This window comes from Mobula hypostoma, chromosome 2 (assembly GCF_963921235.1).
Source record: "Mobula hypostoma chromosome 2, sMobHyp1.1, whole genome shotgun sequence".
Classification (NCBI taxonomy): domain Eukaryota; kingdom Metazoa; phylum Chordata; class Chondrichthyes; order Myliobatiformes; family Myliobatidae; genus Mobula; species Mobula hypostoma.
Genome location: NC_086098.1, coordinates 183,664,277 through 183,688,539, shown reverse-complemented (window position 1 = coordinate 183,688,539; position 24,263 = coordinate 183,664,277). Strand labels below are relative to the sequence as shown.

Here is a 24,263-nt window from a genome sequence, read left to right as displayed (position 1 = left end):
CTTCAAACTACACCGCCCAGCAATGCCCCAATTTAATCCAAGCCTAACCACAGGACAATTTACAATGACCAATTAACCTACCAGCCAGTAAGTCTTTGGACTGTGGGAGGAAACCAGAGCACCCAGAGGAAACCCAGGCGGTCAGAGGGAGAACGTACAAACTTCTTACGGACAGTGTTGGGAATTGAACCCGGTTCACCCGTACTGGAAAGCATTGTGCTAACCACTCTGCTACCAAGCCACCTACACAGTAAACATAATTAAAAAGGTCTCAAATGAGTTTTCAAATTCTCTGTTTCTTTGATAGTTGGTCAAAGATGTCAAAAGAGTCAATCATTAAGTCATCTTTCCTCACTCGCTCCCACCCACATGGACAAAGGGTGAAATGTTATCCATTGTTCCATGTATGAAAATGCACAGTTGTCTCCTGACAGGAGATTCAACATATATGGGTGGATATAAATAGCATCTAGAACCAGGGATTATCACAACTAAATGAAGAGAACAGAGATTAATTTACCAGCTAGAGAGAAGCAGTTAGTGCCCACTGAAAAATGCACTTCAATTAACTCAATTGATGCTCTTTCCTTGATGTGATTAATTGTGAGGCCATCCCACAGCACACGTTCAGGTCCAACTTCACCATGACACAAAATTAGCAAAAATTGGATAAGTAATAATCAAATTATTCAATTTGTGGCATGATAGGTTGGTGGTTAGCATAACGCTTCATGGTGCCAGTGACCCAGGTTCAATTCCCACTACTGTCCATAAAGAGTTTATAAGTTCTCCTTGTAACTATATGGGTTTCCTCGGGGTTGTAAGGAAAGGTAGAGGAGGCTTGACCCAAAAGCAAAAAACAATTCATTGGTGAGCAATAACTTTAAAACTAGACAGCAAAATAATAAGTCATGAGGGACCACAAAACAAGAGAGAGCAGAAAGTAAACACAACAGACAACCAGGTAAACTTTAGGCAGGGAAAGTAAAGTGAAAGCTAGGAGCAACTGGTAGAGGCTGGCTGGTTCAACAAGTGGACAATGACTGTGGATGGGAACTGTGTGAATCTTATTACCTGGTGGAGACAGGGAGGTGCCTGCATGTGCAGGCTGGGAGGTGTTAGTGGGAGCAGGCCTGACACAGGTGCTCCAGTATTCCTACACAATCCAGAGACGTATAGATATTTAGGGCTAGTGAGTTGTGGGCATGCTATGTTGATGACAGAAGCATGGCGACACTCAGCACATCCTCGGACTGTGTTGGTCGTTGGTGCTAAAGGCATCCGTTAGTCTTGCGAGACCATGGATCTGCGCCTGGAAAGTCTTCACTCTCCAGGACACAGGCCTGGGCAAGGTTGTATGGAAGACTAGCAGTTGCCCATGCTGCAAGTCTCCCCTCTCCCTGACACCAATGTTGTCCAAGGGAAGGGTATTAGGACCCATACAGCTTGGCACCAGTGTCGTCGCAAAGCACTATGTGATTAAGTGCCTTGCTCAAGGACACAACACGTTGCCTCGGCTAGGGCTCGAACTCACGACCTTCAGATTGCTAGTCGAATGCCTTGACCACTTGGCCACATGCCCACGTTGGTGCTAACAATACACTTAATTGTATGTTTTAATGCTTTGGTGTTCATGTACAAATAAAGCTAATCTTTTTCTCTTTAAAAGTAATATATCAACAAAGAAACAAGGCCCTGGGAGTAGATGGATGCCTGCAAAAGTTAGAAGAGAGAAATATCAGTCACAATTTCACATCTTCCACATGTTAGAAGAGGGGAATGACAGTCTTAAGAGGCAAGAAAAGAGACAAACCTGTTTGTAATAGCTACAGCTGGCCTTCTCAAATGTGAACGCCCTCTAAAATTGAACTCCCTTCTACCTCTACTACACAATGGCATGAACACCATAATTCACACCAATGGGTCCATACTTGAGCCAGTCTCATTCAACAAGTCTGCTTCATTGCTGGAGTTTTTCTCTCTCGAGTGAAGGAGATTTAGAAGAGACTTGATAGAGATGTACAAAATGATAAGAGGCATACATTGAGTGAAATAACCAGAGACTTTTCGCAGGGCGGAAATGGCGAATACAAAGGGTCATAATTTTAAGATGACTGGAGGAAATTATTGGGGGGGGGTGTTGTCAGAGTTAAGTTTCCTACATAGAGAGTGATGGGTGGGTGGGATGAGCCTCTAGGCTGGTGGTAGAGGCAGATACATAGATACATTAGAGGCATTTAAACAAACCTTAGATAAGCACATGGATGATTGAAAAATGAAAGGCTATTTATGAGGGAAGGGCTAGAATGATCTGTGAGTAGGTTGAAAGGTTAGGACAACATTCTGGGCCAAAGGGTGTGTACTGTACTGTGACAATCTATGTTCTATGTCCTAACATGTCTCAAAGTAAGTCAAGCAAATTTCAAAGTAAAGTTATTATTAGAGGATGTCCATATATGTTACCATATAATCCATTGAGATTAATTTTCTTGCAGGTATTTACAGGAAAGAAAGGAGATACAGTTGAATTTACAATTAACTATACATGAACAAAGACTAACAAACAACCAATATGTGAAAGCTGAAAGCAAACTTATTATCAAAGTACATATATGTCATTATATACAACCCTGAGATTCATTTTCTTGTGGGCATACTTACTTGGAACATTGTATGCAGCTCTGATCACCACACAATAACGAAAGATTAGAATGTAAAGGGGACTTAACAGGATTGGAGGGAGTTTACTGTCGGGGAGAGACTGGATTTGTTCTCCCTGGAATGCAGAAGGCCGGGGATGAACTGAAAGTACTCGACTGGATTATGAGGGACAGATGGAGTAGATAGCTCAAATTGTCTTCTCAAAATCAATATGGCATAGGCTTAAGGTGACAGGAAAGAGGATTAAAGGAGATCTGAGGGATAAATTTTCCACACAGAGTAGTTGGTATCTGGTAGCTAGAGTGAATTATCAGAGGGGATGGTGGAGTCAGGAACAGTAACAACATTTAAAAGGCATCTTGACAGGTACTTGAATGACAAGGCATAGAGGGATGTGGAACTGGTGCAGGCAAGGGTTGTTTGTATAGATAGGCAGGATGACTGACATAGATGCAGGCTGAAGAGCCTGCTTCTATTCTCTATAAATCCCTGATTCTAGAAAAATGTCCATACTTTATTCCTCTCCATAGATGCTGCCTGACCTGCTGAGTTCCTCCAGGATTTTGTGTGTGTTACTCTGGATTCCCAGCATCTGCAGAATCTCTCCTGTTGTTATTATACAATACATGACTACATCCAATAGAAATGCTCAAAATTACTCAGAATTGTTTCAAACAGAATGAGAAGTGAACCCATCAATGGCCAATTTTCACTCAAAAGAACTCAAAGATCAATTGTCGTATTTTTGGTTGAAGTATGGTATCAAAGCTCATTCCTCAACTTTCAGAGATGCTGTGGCATACTTACCATGCAACTGAACCAACAGCCTGTGCCATGGCTCAACTCTCTCTTGTCAAATGCCGAATTAAATCTTAAAAGATAAAGATTAACTTTATTTGTCGCATGTACATTGAAACATATGGTGAAATGCATTGTTTGTGTCAAATCCAAATGGTAAGGATTGTGTTGGGCAGCCCACAGGTGTGGTTACACCTCTACTATCAATGTAGCGTGCCCACAAATCACTAACTCTAAACATATGCCTTTGGAATGTGGGAGGAAACTGGAGCTCTGAGGAAATCCACGTGGTCATCGGGAGAATATACAAACTTACAACACCGGTAGGAATTGTACCCCGATCAGTTATTGCTGGCGCTGTAGCCGCTGTACTGTTGTGTGTCCCATGGTGAAATAATTAGCAATGAGTACACAATTTAATGTTGTGCACCATTTTGGGCAAACATACTTTATTTGACACAATAACAACACTTTTTGTTTTCATTCATTCTCTCAATAAATAAAAAAACAAGGTAATTATAGTGAACAAATTCCCACAGTTTAGCAACAAGACACTGATTAAAGAGATAACTGACATTAAACAATATGGTACTTTCCAGATTAATATGAATGAATTTGACATTGACATGAGTAGTTAACTAGGGTAGATAAATATGAAGAATTACTCAAAGGTCTGAGTCGCAAAGAAGCCAGATTGAGTAAGGATAGCAAATTTCTTTTCCTGATACACACACGTGAGCCATCCAGTTGCCTTGCCAAGGATTATATTCGTGTCTGAAGATCATTTGTTTGACTTCTAGATCAGAATCAGAATCAGGTTTAATAATTGGCCTTCGTCATGAAATTTGTTAACTTTGTAGCAGCAGTGCAATGCAATACATGATAATACAGGAAAAACTGTGAATTACAGTAAATATATATATATATATATATATACTTGGAGTACTGTGTCCAGTTCTGTTCGCCTCACTATAGGAAGGATGTGGAAGCATTGGAAAGGATACAGAGGAGATTTACCAGGATGCTGCCTGGTTTAGAGAGTATGCATTATGATCAGAGATTAAGGGAGCTAGGGCTTTACTCTTTGGAGAGAAGGAGAATGAGAGGAGACATGACAGAGGTGTACAAGATAATAAGAGGAATAGATAGAGTGGACAGCCAGCATCTCTTCCCCAGGGCACCACTGCTCAATACAAGAGGATATGGCTTTAAGGTAAGGGGTGGGAAGTTCAAGGGGGATATTAGAGGAAGGTTTTTTACTCAGAGTGTGGTTGGTGCGTGGAATGCACTGCCTGAGTCAGTGGTGGAGGCAGACACACTAGTGAAATTTAAGAGACTACTAGACAGGTATATGGAGGAATTTAAGGTGGGGGTTTATATGGGAGGCAGTGTTTGAGGGTCAGGACAACATTGTGGGCCGAAGGGCCTGTACTGTGCTGTACTGTTCTATATAAATAGTTAAATAAGTAGTGCAAAAAAAAAAGATATATAAATGTAGTGAGATAGAGCAACACCTAAAATTACCTCAAATAAATTAATAGTGCAAGAAAAGGGTTTATGGGATTAGGGACCATTCAGAAATCTGATGGTGGAGGGGAAGAAGCAGTTTATGAATCGGTAAGTTGAAGTTCCTACCTGCTTCTAAAGGGCGACAGTCAGAGCAGTGCCCAAGAAGATGGATCACTGGGTAGCATTCGCATCTACCAGAATGGAGTGCATTGAGAGGTTGGTTATGGTTGGACTTAGCTCCTGTCTGAGCAAGGACATGGATCCACTGCAGCTCATCTACCACCTCAACAGCTCTGCAGCAGATCCAATCTCACTGGCTGACTACTAAACTTTGCCAAAAACCTGTGTCAGGCTGCTGTTTATCGATTACAGCCTGAAATTCAACACCATCATCCCCCCAGTACTAAATCTTCAAAACCTGAACCTTTGGACCTCCCTCTGCAACTGAATCCTCAGTTAGACCAGTACCACACTTCTACTGCAGATATAGACTCCCCAGTGGGTAATATTGCCCTTGTTATGTTGAAGTGCTTCATAATATAACTTCAGGGATTCGAAAGCATACATTTTCAACTTTAGAGGAGAAATGCTATCAAAAGTGTAAAGTGAGAACTGTTGCTTTTATCACAATTAATTCACTAAAATTATGGAGCAAATAATCTCCCAGGTTAGAGCAAGTAACCTCAGTAGATAGCAAGAGTTTTGATGAAAAAGACACGTAAAGTGACTATGGAAGGAATCAGCCAGGTTTTTCATTTCCCTGGACTGAGCCATGCATGATCTCAGCTAAGGTTTAGTTTGAGGGGAAGGAATGTAAAGTCAACAGCCAGTTATCACTGGGCTGTCTTCGTACGCCTCCTAGTGGCCAAAATTTGAGAGGACCTGAAACTGAAATAAACAATGGATTGGGAGTGGTGCACAAGATTTAAAGGTGATATTAATCTCCTTTTAGGACAAACACATTTTATTTCAGGAAAATATCACATTAAGCTAATATATTTTGTTATTATTCATTTTCAGGACAAATGAAAAAGAAAAATATGTGGAAATTATATTGAGAAACAAAGCATAATTTCTTTTTAAGTAATTCTAAACAAAATGGCATTTTACTAATTAATATTTATGCTGCTGCTAACGTACTTTCCTCGTTTGAAGCAGATTAGCAATTGGGTGGCCACCTCAGCACCAAAGGATAAGTGATAAAGGATTATATTGAAAGGGCATGTAAGGTTTTGCATTGTAGTATACTGGGTTCAGTCTGAATGGGAAGGGCAGTTGTGTAATTTTGAACCAAAGTTGATACTTGTAGTTCAGTGCTGCTAACAACAACTTTACCTGATCCTATTTGGCTCATCTTACTTTTGAAGTATTAGTGCAAACTTCACACTCCTAATCTGACCCCAGAGACTTGATGCCATAACTTGACTGACTTGGCAAAGTAGGAAGGAAATGATACAGTACTGTTGAGCATCTTACCTTTTAGATAAAACCTTAAACTATAGTCCAAGATCACCTCTTAAGTGAACATGAAAATCTTGAGGTGCTTTTTTGAGGAATGAGAAAGAGCCCCTCACAGTTCCTTATCAATTATTATCCCCCTTTAAAATTAGATTTAAACTTCACATAAAATAAAACTTTAATGTTACTTAAAAATTATTGGGTTATTTTGTCATTATCACATTTCTGTCTCTGTCAGCTTGCTGAGCAAAAAAAAAGACTACTCGTATTTCCTGCTTTACATCTGCAACTGCGTTTCAAAATTAGACCACTGGCCACAAAGCATTTTAGAACATCTTTATTCTGTGGTAATCAGCACTTGATCACAGATTTTGTATTGTTTTTTTCTCCCCTAAAGGACTTCAACAAATATCCATAAAGTGTACTGCCAAACACTAGGCATTGAGATTGGCCGAAATCAGGAAAACTCAATGCATTTCCTTGATCAATCAGAATACAAAATCATTAGTTAGACTCACAGAATTTTAAGGATGCTTGTGTTACAATATTGATTTCAAAGTCAAATTAGAATTAGATATCTACAGAGCATTGTTGCAGGAAAGCAGCATCCATGCTCAGGGACCATCAACCACCCCTCACCCGTCACCACCACCCAGGCCGTGCTCCCTTCTCACTGCTGCTCTCAGGAAGAAGCTACAGGAGCCTCAGCATGCACACCGCCAGGTTCAGCAAGTTATTACCCCTCAACCATCAGACTCTTGAAAGACTGGGATAACTTCACTCAACTTCACTTGCCCCATCACTGAACTGTTCCCACAGCCTATGGTCTCACTTTCAAAGTCTCTTCATCTCATGTTCCCGATATTTTTTTTACTTGATTATTTATTATTATTTCCTTGTTTTTCTTTTGTATTTGCACACTGGTTGCGTGTCCGTCCTGTTGGGTGCAGTCTTTCACTGATTCTGTTATGGTTCTTGAATTTACTGTGTATGCCCACAAGAAAATGAATCCCAGGGTTGTATATAGTCAAGTCAAGTCATTTTATTGTCATTTTGACCATAACTGCTGGTACAGTACACAGTAAAAACGAGACAATGTTTTTCAGGACCATGGTGCTATATGAAACTACACTGAACTACGTAAAACAACACAAAAACTACACTAGACTACAGACCTACCCAGGACTGCATAAAGTACACAGAACAGTGCAGACATTACAATAAATGATAAAAAAAAAAGACAACAGGCACAGCAGAGGGCTTTGATAATAAATTTACAAATTTACTTTGAACTATGTACTTTGTAGCAAGTGAAAAAAAGAAGGAAAGACAGCATAAAGAGAAAGAGTCAAAAAGAAAATGCCAGAAGATTCATTCCTTTATTTTAAAATATCTATAAGGGCTTGGTGGAGAAAGGCCACAGTATAGGGTTGTTATGCTACTGGAGAGAGTTGGGCCAGGTTGGGTGAGGAAGCCCCTCAATGATTGTGTGGTAGTATTGTAAAAAGCATCTGAGATAATTAAAATGTAAACAATTGAGGCCCCCACGTTTGAAAAGATTCTTTTTTAGTGCTGGAGATGTTGTTTGACAGTATTAAGGTTTAGGCAAAGTCTTAAAATTTTCTGATGATTTAAGACACATGCAAAAATTTCACATCATTCTGAATATCTTTTGAACATCTTTATGAGGTGCCATTGTATCACAACTTTCGAAGGAACATGGCAGAATTCTGTGTTTAACCATACATGTGCAGCCTCTAAGTTTGTTACTTAACTTCAAGAAATCTAAGGCAATTAAAGTTGATTTAGCTCTGTAAACTCCAGAACTATTTTAAAAAATAAATTGTGCCATAAATTAGTTATCTAATTTTTACAAGAAGCTGTATTAACTGACTGAAGGGACAATATCTTAGATGCAACTTTCCTTCAATCAGACATACATGATCAGCAGTGTTTTAGTGCAACATTTAAAGGTTGCACTCCTGCCCCAGTATAAACATATAGTCAGCAAGAGACAATATCCAGGATGAAGAAACGCTGCCACTAATTATATCCAAATTCCTAAAATGTATAAAATAACTTAATCTTCCAGACAACGTGCTTCTAGTTTCCTCTGTATAACGTACAGCCAAGTAGGGGCCATTTTCCTTGACAGAATGGAGTGTAATTTCTGTCCAAGTTGCATAAATCACATACTTGGCACTGTTTGACAGAATGGCTTAGGCCTGTGGGTGGGCTGTACAGGACCCACTTCCATGGCAGCTCATTTGTGTCTGTTGTGGCAAAATAAAGGTTCTGAATGATGCACTAGGCTCTGACCCATGGAACACAATTAGTGTTTTTTAAGGTACATTATAAAAGTAACTTCCCCAGAGGAAAATATTACACTCGCTGTGAATCAATCCACTTTTTTTTAAAACTAAACTGGATCAAAAGCTCAAAAAAGCTTGTGATATACATGCTTCAAGTCAATAAATTGAAAACTGTTTGAGCCATATGAATCAGACATGCAATCACTTGACTTGATGTTTTACAAAACAAAATAAGCTGCCAATTCAGCATTGGTGTCGAGAAGTCAGAGGTATACAGCAATGTTGAAACAGTGATAATTAATACTCTGCCTCTGATAAGGTGTTTCTCATAGCATATCAAATAGAAACCAAGAGTTCACTGTATGTCGCTTTAAATTTTTTTCTGAAAGTGATCAATCAACTCTCCCATTACCAACAACATTCACTGTACCTCAGTCGTTCCACTTTAATCAAAGGCAGAAGGGGACTCGGTATTAGAATGCAGCTCCAGAGATCAGAGCAAGACTTGATAATGACTGCCTCGAGATGCAAAGTTTGATTGCATGTAAACTGTGAACGTTAACCTGTGTACTTGAAATGGCCACGTAGAGGTGCAATAAAATCACAGTCTACTCATTTGTAAATGAAAGTCCTTCTTCCTTTTGGTAATGTAACATCAAATTATCAAACGGTTGTAGAAACCAGAGCATAAAACACTACACTCTCTTACATATGGAAAGCAACAGTCAAAACTTGCTGCATGCTGAGATTTTGTTTCATTGGAGTTATTCATTGTATTAATCTGGCAGGTAATGTAGGATATTTTTCTTATAGTATTTTGAATAATTAATCTAAACATTCATGTGCTGTTAGATAATTGGAGCATCTTTAATTTTGCAATGTTAAGCACAGTAAGTGACTGGTGGACTGTATCAAATGAATTGCCTAACAGATAATTCCTTAAAAGATAAGTAACAAAAACTTTATGTCAGTAGTGCAAACATTGGGAGCCTCAGTCAAATGGAATTCACCATTGCTTAGACTGACACCAGACATTATGTGTCAGTGATAAATAGGGAATGGCATCAACTGAGATGCAATTATTTCTCAATGGTTAACACTTGCCTCAGAGTCAGAAGGCTGGGTTTTAAATACCCCTCCGGAAAATGCATCTGAGTATTCCTGTTGGCATTTTAGCAGGGCACTGAGGGAGAATTGCCGTCCTTTAGGGCTCTCATCTCAGCCGTTAATGATCTCCCATGCCTTAACAGATTACATAGTATTTACACATTCTCTTTGTGGGAGTTTTCCGTGTATAAATTGGCTTTTGTACTTCTTGCATTATAGCAATGACTACACTTCAAAAGTACTTTGGTGACTCTGAGGCCCATCGTGTATCCTAAAGTGATAATGGTATAAATCACAATCAGGTTTAACATATCTGGCATATGATGTGAAATTAGTTGTCTTTGTGGCAGCAGTATAATATAATACATAATAATAGAGAAAAAAATACGAATCACACATTAAGTATATATAAAATTGTTAAATTAAATAAGTAGTGCAAAAATTAAAAAATCATGAGGTAGGTGTTCATGGGTTCAACGCCCATTCAGAAATCAGGTGACAGAAGGGAGGAAGCTGTGGAAGCTAAGTCAGTGGGTATATTGAAAGCAAAAATTGATTGTTCCCTGATTGGTCAAGGTATCAATGGCTATGGTGAGAAGGCATCAAAGGTATGAGGATGAGTGAGATCTGGGATCAACCATGATGGAATGGCAGAGGAGACTCAATGGGCTGAATGGCCTAATTCTGCTCCTATGTCTTATGGTCTAATGGTCTAAGCTGTTACTGAACTGTTGAGTGTGTGCCTTCTGACTCCTGTACCCCTTTCTTGATGGTAGCAATGAGAAGAGGGCATGTCCTGAGTGAGGGGGTCCTTAATGATGGAGGCTGCCGTTTTGAGACAGCGCTCCATGAGGACATTCTAGATACTGCGGAGGCTGGTGCCCACAATGGAACTGACTAAGTGCACAGTAGATGGCAAAAGCCACAATATAAATTAAAGCCTTTCACTTCTTCAAGAACAAATTAATCTTTCCTGATGCTGCTAAAAGATAAACTATTGGAAATTTGAAAGAATGTTTTCAATATTATTGAAATAACACCTTGTAAGTGGCTTGGACTGGCTCCTGGGAAATAATATTTAATTAATTTATTGCGGTAAAGTATACGTTTGTTTGCACACAACTCAATAAGCCATGGCATTTTCTTACGGCTAAATTCGTACGAATCCTATTTACCCCGCAAGCCTTCCACCTGAATGATTAGTTACACTCCAGTCAAGAAGATTAGACAGTTTTTAAATTAATGGATCTCAAAGCTTAGACTAAAGATTAAAATGTTACCATGGTCTGAGGTAATTTAAATCCAGTTAATTAAAAACATTGACTATGAAACCATCAGGTTGTTGTTAAATATCAAACAGGTTCGCCAACCCCAAGGAAGAGAAGGCAATTGGCCACTTATACCTTCCCTTATGTTTATGTGACTTCAGTCTGATGTGGTTGGTTTGTAAATTCCTCCAGTATTGCCAGGCAAGCCACTCTGTTCTTTGGGCAATTTAATTCATTAATTTATTTATATATTGAGATATAGCATGGAATAGGCCCTTCAAACCGTACCACCAACCAATCCCCAATTTAACCCTAGTCTAATCATGAGACAACTTACAATGATCAATTAACCGACCAACTAGTATGTATGTTGGACTGTGGGAGGAAACCAGAGCACCTAGAGAAAAGCCACACGTTCCACAGAGAGGATGTACAGAGTCCTTGCAGATGACGTCAGAATTAAACTCCAAACTCCGACCCCAGATCTGTAATAATATCATGCCAACTGCTACACAGCCATGTCCCCTATCTTCCCTTGGGCCAGTGAAGATGGACAATAAATGCTATATACATCCCTTGAATGAATGGTAATTGGTAACTGATTTATTATGTTACATATACAAAGGTACAGTGAAAAACTTAGTTTTGCATGCCATCCACAAAGATCATTTCACATCAGAATTAGAATCAGGTTTAATATCACTGGTGTATGTCATGAAATTTGTTGTTCTGTGGCAGCAGTACATTGTAATACATAATAATAAAGACTGTGAATTACAGTAAAATATAAATATTAATAAGTTAAATTAAACAAGTAATGCAAAAAAAAGTAATGAGGTAGTATTCTTGGGTTTAATGTCCATTCAGAAATCTGATGGGAGAGAGAAAGAAGTTGTTTTGAATCATTGAGTGTTTGCCTTCATGCTCCCTGTGCCTCGTCTGATGGTAGCAATGAGAAGAGGGCATGTCCTAGGTGATGGGAGTCCTTAACAATGGATGCCGCCTTTTTGAGGCATTGCTCCTTGAAGGTGTCCTGGATGCTGGGAAGCCTATGTCTATGTTGGAGATGACTGAGTTCACATCTTTCTGCAGCTTATTTCAATCCTGTGAAATGGACCCCCCCCCCCCCGCCTCCGCCATACCAGACAGGGATGCAGCCAGAGTTAGAACGCTCTCCATGAAATTTACAACTGTCTCTGGTGACATACCAGCACTCCTCAAAATCCAATTGAAATATAGTCATGCTAAAAATTACTCTACATAAAGTTATTTTTCTCTTCATGTTCTCAACAATTACTTTGTTACTTTCATTGCCACTTTACAATCAACTGATTCTATTAGTTATGTTTGTACTTTTTCTCTCTTCCCGTTTATTCTTAAGTAGATTGTTTGTTTGACTTGGTCTTGATACAGCCTTTTTACAAGACCCATAAGTTATCAATAGCTGATTCAGAAACATATTTTTTATAGTCTAAAGCCAGTGCATTCTTCCTAACATGATACACGTGTGGTTGATTAGACATCAACTGTGTGAACAAGGATCACACAGGTTTGCTGTCAACAGTGCCAGAGAGGTTGCTCATCATTGGTGAGGGATGACCTGGGTTGATACAGATAGGAGTATGAATGGGTTTTTCCAAAGGGAAATCAATTAGTTTGTGATTCATCAAAACACTACTCATAATTTGTCAGAGAACTAATTTGTTGAAGAACTAAATGCACAACATATTCTGCGATTTTGTAAAGCCCCTTTGTATTTGTTATTTGCTGGGGAAACTTACAGTGAATTATGATTCACTGAAACACAGCTCCTTAGGAGTGAAGAGCTGACAGTCTGCAAGCTTTGAGTCTGGGCTATGCGTAGGTTTGTAGCAGGACAATGTGTAAGAGTGCAGTGGAACATCTGGATATCTGGATACTAGATATGAGTCTTGATGGATAAAGCATATAGATAGATGATTATCAACACTACAGATTCTGCCGATGCTGGAAATCTTGAAACAAAACCTCATAATAGTGAAGGAACGCAGTAGGTCTGGCAGCACCTATGGAGGGGAATGAACAGTCAATGTTTCAGGCCAAGAGGGGCTTTTCAGGATCTCACAATAGTTGTACAATTAGTCATGATGTAGCTTCTCAGCCCAAAACGTTGACTGTTGATTTGAAGCAATATTGATTCGCTGTCGATTGATTGCTGTTGGACTGAACAGGGACTATGAAGTTGGCTTGTTGCCCACATTGCTATCAATAGGAATGGGTTAATCAGACATCATGATTCCAACATCCAATTTAGTCAAAGTTCAAAGTAAATTTATTGTCAAATTTCATACGGTACTGTGCAAAAGTCTTAGGCACATATACATAGCTGGGTTGCCTAAGACTTTTGCACAGTACTGTATTTGTCAACGGGGAACAGAGAGCAAGGTTGTAAACCTGGCAGGAGCAAAAGATGTTGGAAATGGTGTGGGTGGAGTGTCATGGGAGGGGAGAGGGACAGGAGGAAGAGAAGGAGTGCCAGGGCAGTGGGGGTGGGTGGTATGGGTGCGGACAAACCCGGTCCTGAAACATCAAGCAAGGTCATTAGATTTCAAAAAAAACGATTTATTGATCATTCCAGATGCCTCCCTGGTGCTTCCCGCTCCCTCCCCTTTCCCTTCTCCTTTTCCCAACCATGATTCTCTTCTCCCTGCCTCCTTCCCACTCTCAGTCCACCACAGAGACCCATATCAGAATCAGGTTTATCATCACTCACAAATGTTATGATTTTGTTTTGCAGCACCAGTACAGTGGAATATATAAAATTACTACAGTACTGTACACTATAGGAAGGATGTGGAAGTATTGGAAAGGGTACAGAGGAGATTTACCAGGATGCTGCCTGGTTTAGAGAGTATGCATTATGATCAGAGATTAAGGGAGCTAAGGTTTTACTCCTTGGAGAGAAGGAGGATGAGAGGAGACATGATAGAGGTATACAAGATAATAAGAGGAATAGATAGAGTAGATAGCCAGCGCCTCTTCCCCAGGGCACCACTGCTCAATACAAGAGGACATGGCTTTAAGGTAAGGGGTGGGAAGTTCAAGGGGAATGTTAGAGGAAGGTTCTTTACTCAGAGAGTGGTTGGTGCGTGGAATGCACTGTCTGAGTCAGTGGTGGAGGCAGATACACTAGTGAAATTTAAGAGACTACTAGACAGGTGTATGGAGGAATTTAAGGTGGGGGGGTTATATGGGAGGCAGGGTTTGAGGGTTGGCACAACAATGTGGGCCGAAGGGTCTGTACTGTGCTGTACTATACTATATTCTATGTTCTAAAAGCCTTCAGCACCCTAGTGATATATATATGTGCCCAATGTTTTTGCACAGTACTGTATATGTCGCCATATACAACCCTGTGACTCATTTTCTTACAGGCAATCACATCTACTTGCGGCCAATAACAGTAAATACAACATAATAGAATCAATGAAAGACAGGACAGATAACAACCAATGTGCAAAAAAAAAACAACAAACTGAGCAAATACAGAACAAAGGAGAAAATAATAATTATAAATAAATATAGGCAATAAATATCAAGAACATGAGATGAAGAGTCCTTGAAAGTGAGTCCATAGGTTATGGTAACAGTTCAGAGCTGGGGCGAATAAAATTGAATGAAGTTATCCCCTCTGGTTCAAGAGCCTGATAGTTGAGGAGTAGTAACTGTTTCTGAACCTGGTACTGTAGGTCCCTCGGCTCCTGTATCTTCTTTTTGATGCAAGAAGCGAGCATGGCCTGGGTTATGGGGGTCCTTGATAAAGGATGCTGCTTTCCTGTGATAGCACTCCATGTAGATGTGCTCAATGGTGGGGAAGGGCTGGGCGATATCCATTACTTTCTGTAGGCTTTTCTCTACAAGAGCATTAGTGTTTCCATACAAAGGCCATGATTCAACCAGTCAATAGACTTTCCACCGCACATCTGCAGAAGTCCTCAGAGAATTTGCCATGTAAGGAGCCATTTTGATATAACTTACAAAACTATTGTTGGCTTTTGCTGGCATGGATAACATTTTACACACACAATCTGGGTGCCATGGTAACACAATGTTATTACAGCTTGGGACATTGCTGAGTTCAGCATTCAATTCCAGCACCGCATGTAAGGAGTTTTTACATTCTCCCCATGAACCATGTGGATTTCCTCCGGGTGTTCCAATTTTCTTCCGCAGTACAAATATGTACGGATTAGTGGGTTAATTGGTCACTATAAATTGTCCTGTGATGAGGTCAGTGTTAAATATGTGGGTTGCTGGGCAGTGCAGCTTATTGGGAAGGAAGGGGCTCTTCCACATTGTATCTCTAACTAACTAACTAATATTGTACAATATGAATCCCTGATCAGAAGTCCAGACACTTTGACGGTTGTAGCTCTAACCGTTAGGCCTGTCATGTCCAGTTACCTATTAATCTGATAGAGAAAACCCAGTGTTGCAAACTTGTTTCGTTATTGGCCTACAGTATAATTTATCCAACTGAATCAATAACTAAACACAAACATTTATAAAACCACATGATTTTCAATAGAGTGAAGTGTGCTCTAGTTCTATAAAGTTCTGTGAACACTTTGAAGTCTTATCTTTGTATGAGTTTGGGAATGTTTCTTAAAGAGACAGACTTAATCCTCAGTTAATCTACATTTAGGAGCCAGCAGACTCTGCCAACTGTAAGTCAAGATTGCAGACTCAATTCTTGGTGGTATTGTGCCTTCATTCTTTTGAATTTAATGGAAACTGTTTTTAACTAGTGATTTATATTGTTCTTTTATTTTTATACTGAATTGGCACCTTCCAAAAACACCACCGTTCATGGCCAATAGAAACTAACAAAGTCAAGAACGATAAAGTATTATAATACCTCTTATCGGATTAAGATGAGAATTAAAATAATTATATTTTTGGGCCACTAACTCTGTACTACAAGGTATGTTATATTTTCCTTTTCAAATATTGTTAATTCACTTGAATGCTTCACATGACAGAAGACTGGAGACTGGAGGCTAGAGGCCTGTTCTGGTGTTATAGGACTCCATGTGTGTGTGTGTGTGTGTGTGTGTGTGTGTGTGTGTGGGGGGGGTGGGGGGAGGGAGGAACAGGGCTGTTGATTTTGGTGGTGTTGTTTTGTTGCTTGTGGTATTCTGTGTTGTTCTGCCCAGCAAGGTGGCATTCGATGTCGGCATGCAGTCTGACAACATTTTCTGGCTGCCCCCAGCGCACCCTCAGGTGTGTTAGTTGTTAATGCAAATGGCACATTTCACTCTATGTTTCAATGTACACGTGACTAATAAACTTCACATTGAATCTTAAACAAAAGATGGAACTTGGAATTCAACCGGATTGAAAGCAAATTAATATGATTATTCCCTTTCCAGATTAACTGCTTTCTACCTTCTCCAAAATTAGATGTTAGCCATCCTTTAAAGCTCCTGCGGAGGAAAGAACATAATGAAACAAATTTCTTTACCCAGAGGGTGGTGAATTTGTGGGGATTTGTTGCCACATGCAGCTGTGGAGGCCAGGTCATTGGGTGTACTTAAGGCAGAGATTGATAGGTTCTTGATTGGACATGGCATCAAAGGTTACGGGGAGAAGGCCAGGAACTGGGGTTGAGGAGGAGATAGAAAAAAAGGATCAGCCATGATTGAATGGCGGAGCAGACTCGATGGGCCAGATGGCCTAATTCTGCTCCTATGTCTTATGATCTAATGGTCTAAAAGGTTAAGGTCACCTTGTCCTAAAAAAAGACACCTGTTGCAGGATATCCATAGGTTGTTTGGGAGATAGTTGCAAAAATACATTTAACATTATAATTTGTATTAACGAAAGACTAAATTTACCTAATAATAGCTGTCTATTGTAATTGTACAGGGCGGCGCAGTTGGAAATTCATCTCAACTAAGGAGTGTAAGGCGCTCCTTCCTTCTGCTAGCCTGCAGGTCACCCTGGGGCAAGGTGTAGCACCTGCTTAGCCCCCCCCCCAATCAGAGTCACGGGAAGCCATGGAAGCAGGTGGTGGATGGTCGTATGCGCAACTGGTGCATGTCATAAGTCCTGGTTATGCAACCACTGACGCCAGGCAGACAATCTCTGAAGAGTATGAAAACAACTGGGATCACACGTCTTGTAAAGGCACTGCCCAGAAAAAGGCAATGGCAAACCACTTCTGTAGAAAAATTTGCATATTATACTTCATTTATTTGATGCAACGATCCAAAGGCTAGCTCTATGGATCAAAATCAGAGCCCAACACAACTTAATTCAAACATTAGGACATCTTAATGCTGGTGACCGGTTACATAATAATGCAAATATCTCTGAGATTTGTTTAAGCATATATTTGACTGGCAGTGTCTGAATGCAACAAGAATTTCATCTTAATTCCACTTAATCTAGATTTCATTTTTGGAGAAATGTATCAGTCCATTTTGGTCAAATCATGTCATCAGAACTCTACAAAGATGAGTGGGTCAGATTACCTTAAATGAGGTGTAATGAAGGGAAGAGCTACACTAAAGTATTTCTTACAACAGTTACCTTCAAAATTGTGAGCAATAACCTTCGATGTGATGGACTTAGGGCTGGAAGGCAGAATTAGGTCCAATAGTTATTTTGGTAGCAGGGACATGATGAACAAATGTCCTCCCTCTGTACTATATATCTGTATGAAACGACTCAAGGTGATGGCTAAGGTTCATTTTATTTGGTAAGGACAAACGGGGATATCATATGTAAATGAAGGCCCAAATGCCACGTGACGTCTCCACTGTAACTGTGAGTATCAAAAGCAGCTGCAGAGAGTTATAAACTTAGTCAGCTCCATCATGGGCACTAGCCTCCGTAATATCCAGGATATCTTCAAGGAGCGATGCCTCGAAAAAACAGTGTCCATCATTAAGGACACCCATCACATCGCTCATGCCTTCTTCTCATTGCTGCCATCAGGAAGGAGGTACAGAAGCCTGAAGGCACATTCTCAATGAATCAGGAACAGCTTCTTCCACTCTGCCACCCAGTTTCTGAATGGACATTGAATCCATGAACCCATTTCTATTTTTGCACTCCATATTTAATTTAACTATACAAAGGTCTGCCACTTGGCTCCTTCAGATCATCACAAGTCCCCAACCAGACCGTGACTATGACACTACACTCTCCTCCATTCACTCTGATCACTCCCATTTCCTGACAACTTGATCCATGAACTCCAGGAACCTTGGTTTTCCCTTCCCTGCAAGCAACATCAGTGTCCAGCCTTCCCAGTTCCCGAAATCTCAACCAGCTTTCCATCCTTGGCCACCAATCTTCTTCTACACTGCGGTGAGGATCCACCAATCACTTCATTGTGATTCACCTCAGCACTAAGAAAGGCTTGAACATCCACCAATTACCTCAACAGCTGCTTCCTGCACAAGTATCAACAAGCCCCTTTAGGATCCTTGCACTCTTCAAAGTTCAAACTAAATTTATTATCGAAGGACATATATGTCACTATATACAACCCTGAGATCTGTTTTCTTGCGGACATACACTGTAGATCTAAGAAGCCCAATAAAATCAATGAAAAACCATTCCCAACAGGACGGACAAACAGCCAATGTACAAAAGACAAAAAACTGTGCAAATACAAAAAAGAATAATAATAATACTCATAATAAATAATTAAGCAATAAATATCGAGAACATGAGATGAATAGTCCTTGAAATTAAGTCCACAGGTTGTAGAAACAGTTCAGTGATGGGGCGAGTGAAGGTAGATGAAGTTATCTTCTCCGGTTGAAAAGCCTGATGGGCTATAACTGTTCCTGAAACCGATGGTGTGGTTTCTGAGGCTCCTGTGCTTTCTATGTGATGGCAACAACAAGAAGAAAGCATGACCTGTGTGGTGGGGGTCCTTGATATTGGATGCTGATTTCCTGTGAAAGAGCTCCTTGTAGATGTGCTCAATAGAGGGGAGGGCTTTAGCAATGATGGACTAGGCTATATCCACTACATTTTGTAGAGTTTTCCATTCAAGGCAATGGTGCTTCCATACCAGGCCGGGCTGCAACCAGTCAACGCTCTCTCCACCACGCATCTATAGAAGTATAGAAGTTCCTTCACTCATACACTGGATAATGTCCCTCATGCAGATTGAGGGAATTGCTCTGAGGTGGAGACTTGCCTCCTGAAAATCCTCTGCCCTTTCTCCACCTTGTTTCTCACAGTCGGTGATTTAAATGCGAGCGGTTCTTCTCAGAGGCTAAGATCGACAGTGCTCAAAGGGTTAAGTGCATTTCAGGCACCACAACCAGGAAGTCCTGTACAAACAAAGGAATTCAAACTCTTTCTTGAGAGAAATTTGTACCACATTTATTTTAATTGCTGCTCTTGATGCGCAAACGTGATAAAAACCTGGGAAATGCTTCATGGTGCCCCAGTGCATTGTTGTTCTAAAAGCTGGTGCCTGCTCTGGTCTTTCTGTTCATTGCAGAGTGAGCACTACTGCCAGCTAGACTGCGCAGCCTACAATGAAACGATAAGGTAAACAAGACCCTTCCATTAATAGTTTGGCTTGGCTGAATCCTCTGCATGCACAGGATGGCCTCTCCTTTTTTACTGAGCAGGAAGCAAACTAAACAATGATACCCTATATTCCCTCACAGGTGCCATAGTCACTTCCTGAAGCAGACTTCAGATTCAGATTCAGAATAACCTGTCACAGGAATTTATACGTTCTGCCCGTAAACTTCGTGGGTATCCTCCAGGTGCTCTGGTTTCCTCCCACAGTCCAAAGATGTAGTGGTAAGTAGGTTAATTGGTCATTGTAAGTTGTCCTGTTATTAAGCTAGGGGGGTTGTTGGGTGGTGTGGGCCATTGAGCCAGAAGGGCCTGTTCCACACTGTAACTCCAAACAAATAAATGTACATTAAATATACAGTGAAATGTATTACCAGCCAACACACCCAAGGATATAGCGAGGGTTGCCTGTAAGTGTCATCAAACACTTTGGTACCAGCATAGCATTCCGACAGTGCTGCGCAGAACAACACAGCGCCAAACACAATAGAACGTACCAAGCGACATAGCAACAAAAGCAAAACAAGCCGCACTCCTGCAGCCCACCCGCCCACCACCCATGCACACACGCATGCACCCTTGCGTGCCAACTTTACCAGTGGCTCATTTAACATCTCTGACAGAATCCGTTCGGTTGTTCAATAGTTCCATTTAATGTCAGAGAAACATATGCGATATACATCCTAAAATTCTTGTTTTTCTCAGACCTCCACGAAAACAGAAGAGTGCCTCAAAGAATGAGTGACAGTAAAAATGTTAGAACCCCAAAGCCCCCTTACTCCCCCTGCCATGCAGAAGCAGCAACAAACCAACAACCCTCTCCCACCCACTTCTGCAAAAAAAAAATCAGCACTCTCCAGCCACCAGGCAAGCAATAGCAAAGCCTTCAAGAAAGACCATGTTCTGCAGTACAACAAAACTAATCATTCACCTGACAATTCAACATACCACAGGCTCTCACTGTCCCCAGTAAAGGTGCCCCCTTTCACAGCAAAAGGGGATACACAATAAAACAACTCTTTGATCTGTGATGATAAAGTCTATCATGTTGCATTTTTTCCCCCGAGTTCTCCGACTCAAAAATTGGCAACAAACTCTCCCTCACCAACGAAAGAGAGCGTGAGTGCGTGATTCGCCAAGTACAGAGCTTCTGGCAGCTGATCCGCGGCTCCCGATGTTCCGTTTTCTCGCGTGACACTTCAGCCAGCGGAACTGGTTGAGGATCAGCCCATCCACAGGGCTGCGAAACCTCCGAACCCCAAAGGCACACTCACCTTCTGAGCTGCGTCCTTGGGATTTTGAACAGCGGCCAGTCGTGAGCCGTTGGGAGCTTGCCTCACCACCACAAAGAACCAAAGTCTGAGGGTAACTCCAGGTCAACAGAACCCCAGCCACCCTGAAACGGGAAAAGGAGAGACACCGAAGGTGGAAATTAATCTGTTTCCACAGATGAGCTGGAAGGAGTCGCTGTTGAGCGCCATCGTGGCTCCGCCTCTCGTGTTTCTGTTCATGACCCTAGTTTGGATGAAACAAATCGACTTTTCCTCATGGACTCTGGGCCAGGAAATGAGCAACATCACCCCCCACATTCTGTCTAGATAATTATTTGCTAGAAAGGGCAGCATGGTAGCGTAGCAGTCAGCATGATGCTTTACAGTACCAGTGATCACGATCGGGGTTCAATTCCCGCCGATATCTTTAAAGGGTTTGTACGCTCACCCCCTGACCACATGGCTTTCTTCTGGGTTCTTTGATTTCCTCCCACATCTCAAAAACCTACGTGTAAGGGTTCGTAGTTCTGGCCAATGCTATGTTGGTGCTGGAAGCATGGCAACATTTGTGGGCTGCACCCAGCGCATCCTCCGACTCTGTTCGTCATTGACGCAAAGGACGCTTTTCACTGTACGTTTCGATGTTTCAATGTACAGGTATTAAATAAAGCTAATCTTTCATTTCTTAAAACTACAAAAATGCAAAGCTTTCCAAATTGCTGTAGATTTGTCTTCACATTTCATGATCAGAGAATTGTACGCTTCAGCTCATTCCCAGCGCTTCTCTGTTACCATGTGAGCACACAGTAATAGATCAATATGTGTAATGAGATAAAAGGTAGTGCAGATACGGGAATCTGGAGCAACAAACAATCTGCTGGAAGAACAGCAGCTTCAGTGGGAGGAAAGGATTTGTCAAAATTCTGGTCCTAATGCAACGTTTTGACCCAAAACGTCACCAGTTCCTTTCCTTCACTGATGCTGCTGGACCCCTGAGTTCTTCCAGCAGATTGTTTGTTGTTATCAATGTGAATATGTGGCCCTGGTAGGGAAAGTGGGGAAGCTGAGGAAGATCATAGGACGTAAAACATAGAACATAGAACCTTTATTGTTAACAATGACCCTCAGATCCACACTCTCCCATATAAGAAAAGATGTTCTCCACATCCACACTGTCTAGACCTTTCACAGTCTTGTAGAGTTCAATTAATTCCCTGTCAGTTTTCCAATTACCAACAGATACCAGTTTAGCCTGGCCAACCTTTCCTCATAAGACCACCCACCCATTTCAGGTATTAATCTTGTAAACATTTTCTCAACAATTTCCAATACATTTCCATCATTCTTTAATAAGGAATCAGAATCTGATTTATGTTCACTATTTATATGATATGAAATTTTGAGCAAAATTTCAAACTCTGTTGTTCAAGATTTCCAGGATCTGCCAAAATTCTTGTGTTTATGATGTGAAGTGTATTGTTTTGTGGCAGCAGTAAATCATAAGTTACTATAAATTACAAAGATAAATAAATAGTGGAATAAAAGGGAGTGTTCAAGGGGTTAGGGAGAACATTATACACTAGAATCCCTTGATCCTTCTGCAACTCAGACCAATGCACTGTCTGGCTATTGAGATAAGATGCTGCTTTCTGAGTAGCAGGGTGGAGAAACGTCTCTACCAAAGGAGGTGTAGGGCACTCCTTCCCTCTGCTAGCCTGCAGGTCACCCTCGGGTAAGGTGTAGCACCTGCTTAGCCTTTTGATCAGTGTCACCTGAAGCCATGTGAGCAGCTGGTGCACATCACAAGTCCTGGTTATGCGACCACAGACACCAAGAGTGGTCTGAAGAGTATAGATCATGGCTGGAGTCACCCGTCTTAAAAGACACTGCCCAGAAGGCGGCAATGGCAAACCACTTCTGTGGAAAAATTTGCCAAGAACAACCATAGTCATGGAAAGACCATGATTGCTGACGTTATATGATATGGCACATGATGACAATGACAGCTGTTTTATTTTCCTGCCAGGTTGTACTATTTCACATTTCCTACATTATCCTCTATTCTCCAAATCTTTGCCCATTATCTTAACCTACCTATCTTTTATTGCCACCCCTTCCCGATATCTTCTTCCCTTCCTGCCTATTTTACGTCATCAACAAATTTATAAACAATATTATATTATATTTTTAAAAGCCAAGGCCTCATAATCCCTTTAGATACCTGACAATTAGCAATTATTAAAAGATCTATTCTTGTCTAATCTCTGTTTTGTGATAGGCAGCCAGTCTTCTATCCATGCCAATATATTACCTCCTACGTTTTGAAATATTATCTTCCACAAAAATCTTAGATGCGGCATCTTATCAAATGCCTTCTGGAAATCTTAATCCACCTACTGGTTCTCTTTTATCCACAGCGTATGTCACCTGTTCAAAGATCTCCAATAAATGGCTTAAATTTTATTTCCCTTTGACAAAACCATATTGACTCTGCCTGATTATCTTGAATTTTCCAATGTGATCTGCTATATCTTTAATAAAAGCATCTAACATTTTCTCTGTGACAGATATTTACTGTTCTGTTTACTGTTTACCTGTGCTGTTACTTCACACGCATGTTCAATCATACCTTATTTGTGGTAATATTTTGTTTTATCATAAGGGAAGAAGATCACTCTCACTGGAGGCTGGAACTACGCAGAGGTCTAAAAAGAGGAGAAGAGAAGCTGAGGCTGGCTGCTGAAGAAAAGTGCTCTCATCGGAAAAACAGCACAAGACAACGCTGGAGGACAGCGCCTTCAAATGCAGTCGCTGCAGCCGCGACTGTCACTCCCGTGTGGGCCTCTACAGCCACAACAGACGCTGCTCTAACACAGACTGAAGCAAGACTTTCCAGGCGCAGATCCGTGGTCTCGCGAGACTAACGGATGCCACCACTAGCACCGCCATTTTGTTTTATGTGCTGTGCGTGATGTATGTATTATGAGTGCTCTATGGTGCAGAGAAACACTGTTTTGTTTGGTTGTATATAGTCAGATGACATTAAACTTGAACTTGAAGCCCATAGTTTCCTGCTTTCTGTCTTTCTTTCATTCTAAATAAGAGAAATACTATTTCTATTTTGCAATCCAGTGAGACATAAACATTGCATTCCATGCAGACTGTGAGCACGCGTGCTTTGAAGGACACTACCAGAGATGAGCTTAGAGCTGTTGTATGTGCTGACTGATGCGGACTGCCAAATGAGATGTTCCTGTACCTGCAGAATGAGCCTGTCTCCATTG

At 40.9% G+C, this 24,263-nt stretch overlaps 2 long non-coding RNA genes across 3 annotated transcripts in view; one reads left to right on the top strand and one right to left on the bottom strand.

Moving 5' to 3' along the window:
- LOC134360290 (uncharacterized) overlaps positions 1-21,098 on the bottom strand; it is a 63,753-nt gene extending 42,655 nt beyond the window's left edge. Inside the window, exon 1 of the long non-coding RNA XR_010021309.1 lies at positions 20,983-21,098. This is a non-coding gene — a long non-coding RNA (uncharacterized LOC134360290). The remainder of the gene's footprint in view (positions 1-20,982) is intronic.
- LOC134360284 (uncharacterized) lies at positions 9,412-24,032 on the top strand. Of its 2 annotated transcripts, none has more exons than XR_010021305.1 (3): positions 9,412-9,526; positions 19,795-19,933; positions 23,642-24,032. It is a non-coding gene; the product is annotated as an uncharacterized LOC134360284 (long non-coding RNA). The 2 variants fall into 2 exon arrangements; XR_010021308.1 differs by lacking the exon at positions 9,412-9,526 and adding an exon at positions 15,693-15,819.
- Positions 24,033-24,263: the final 231 nt, after the last annotated feature.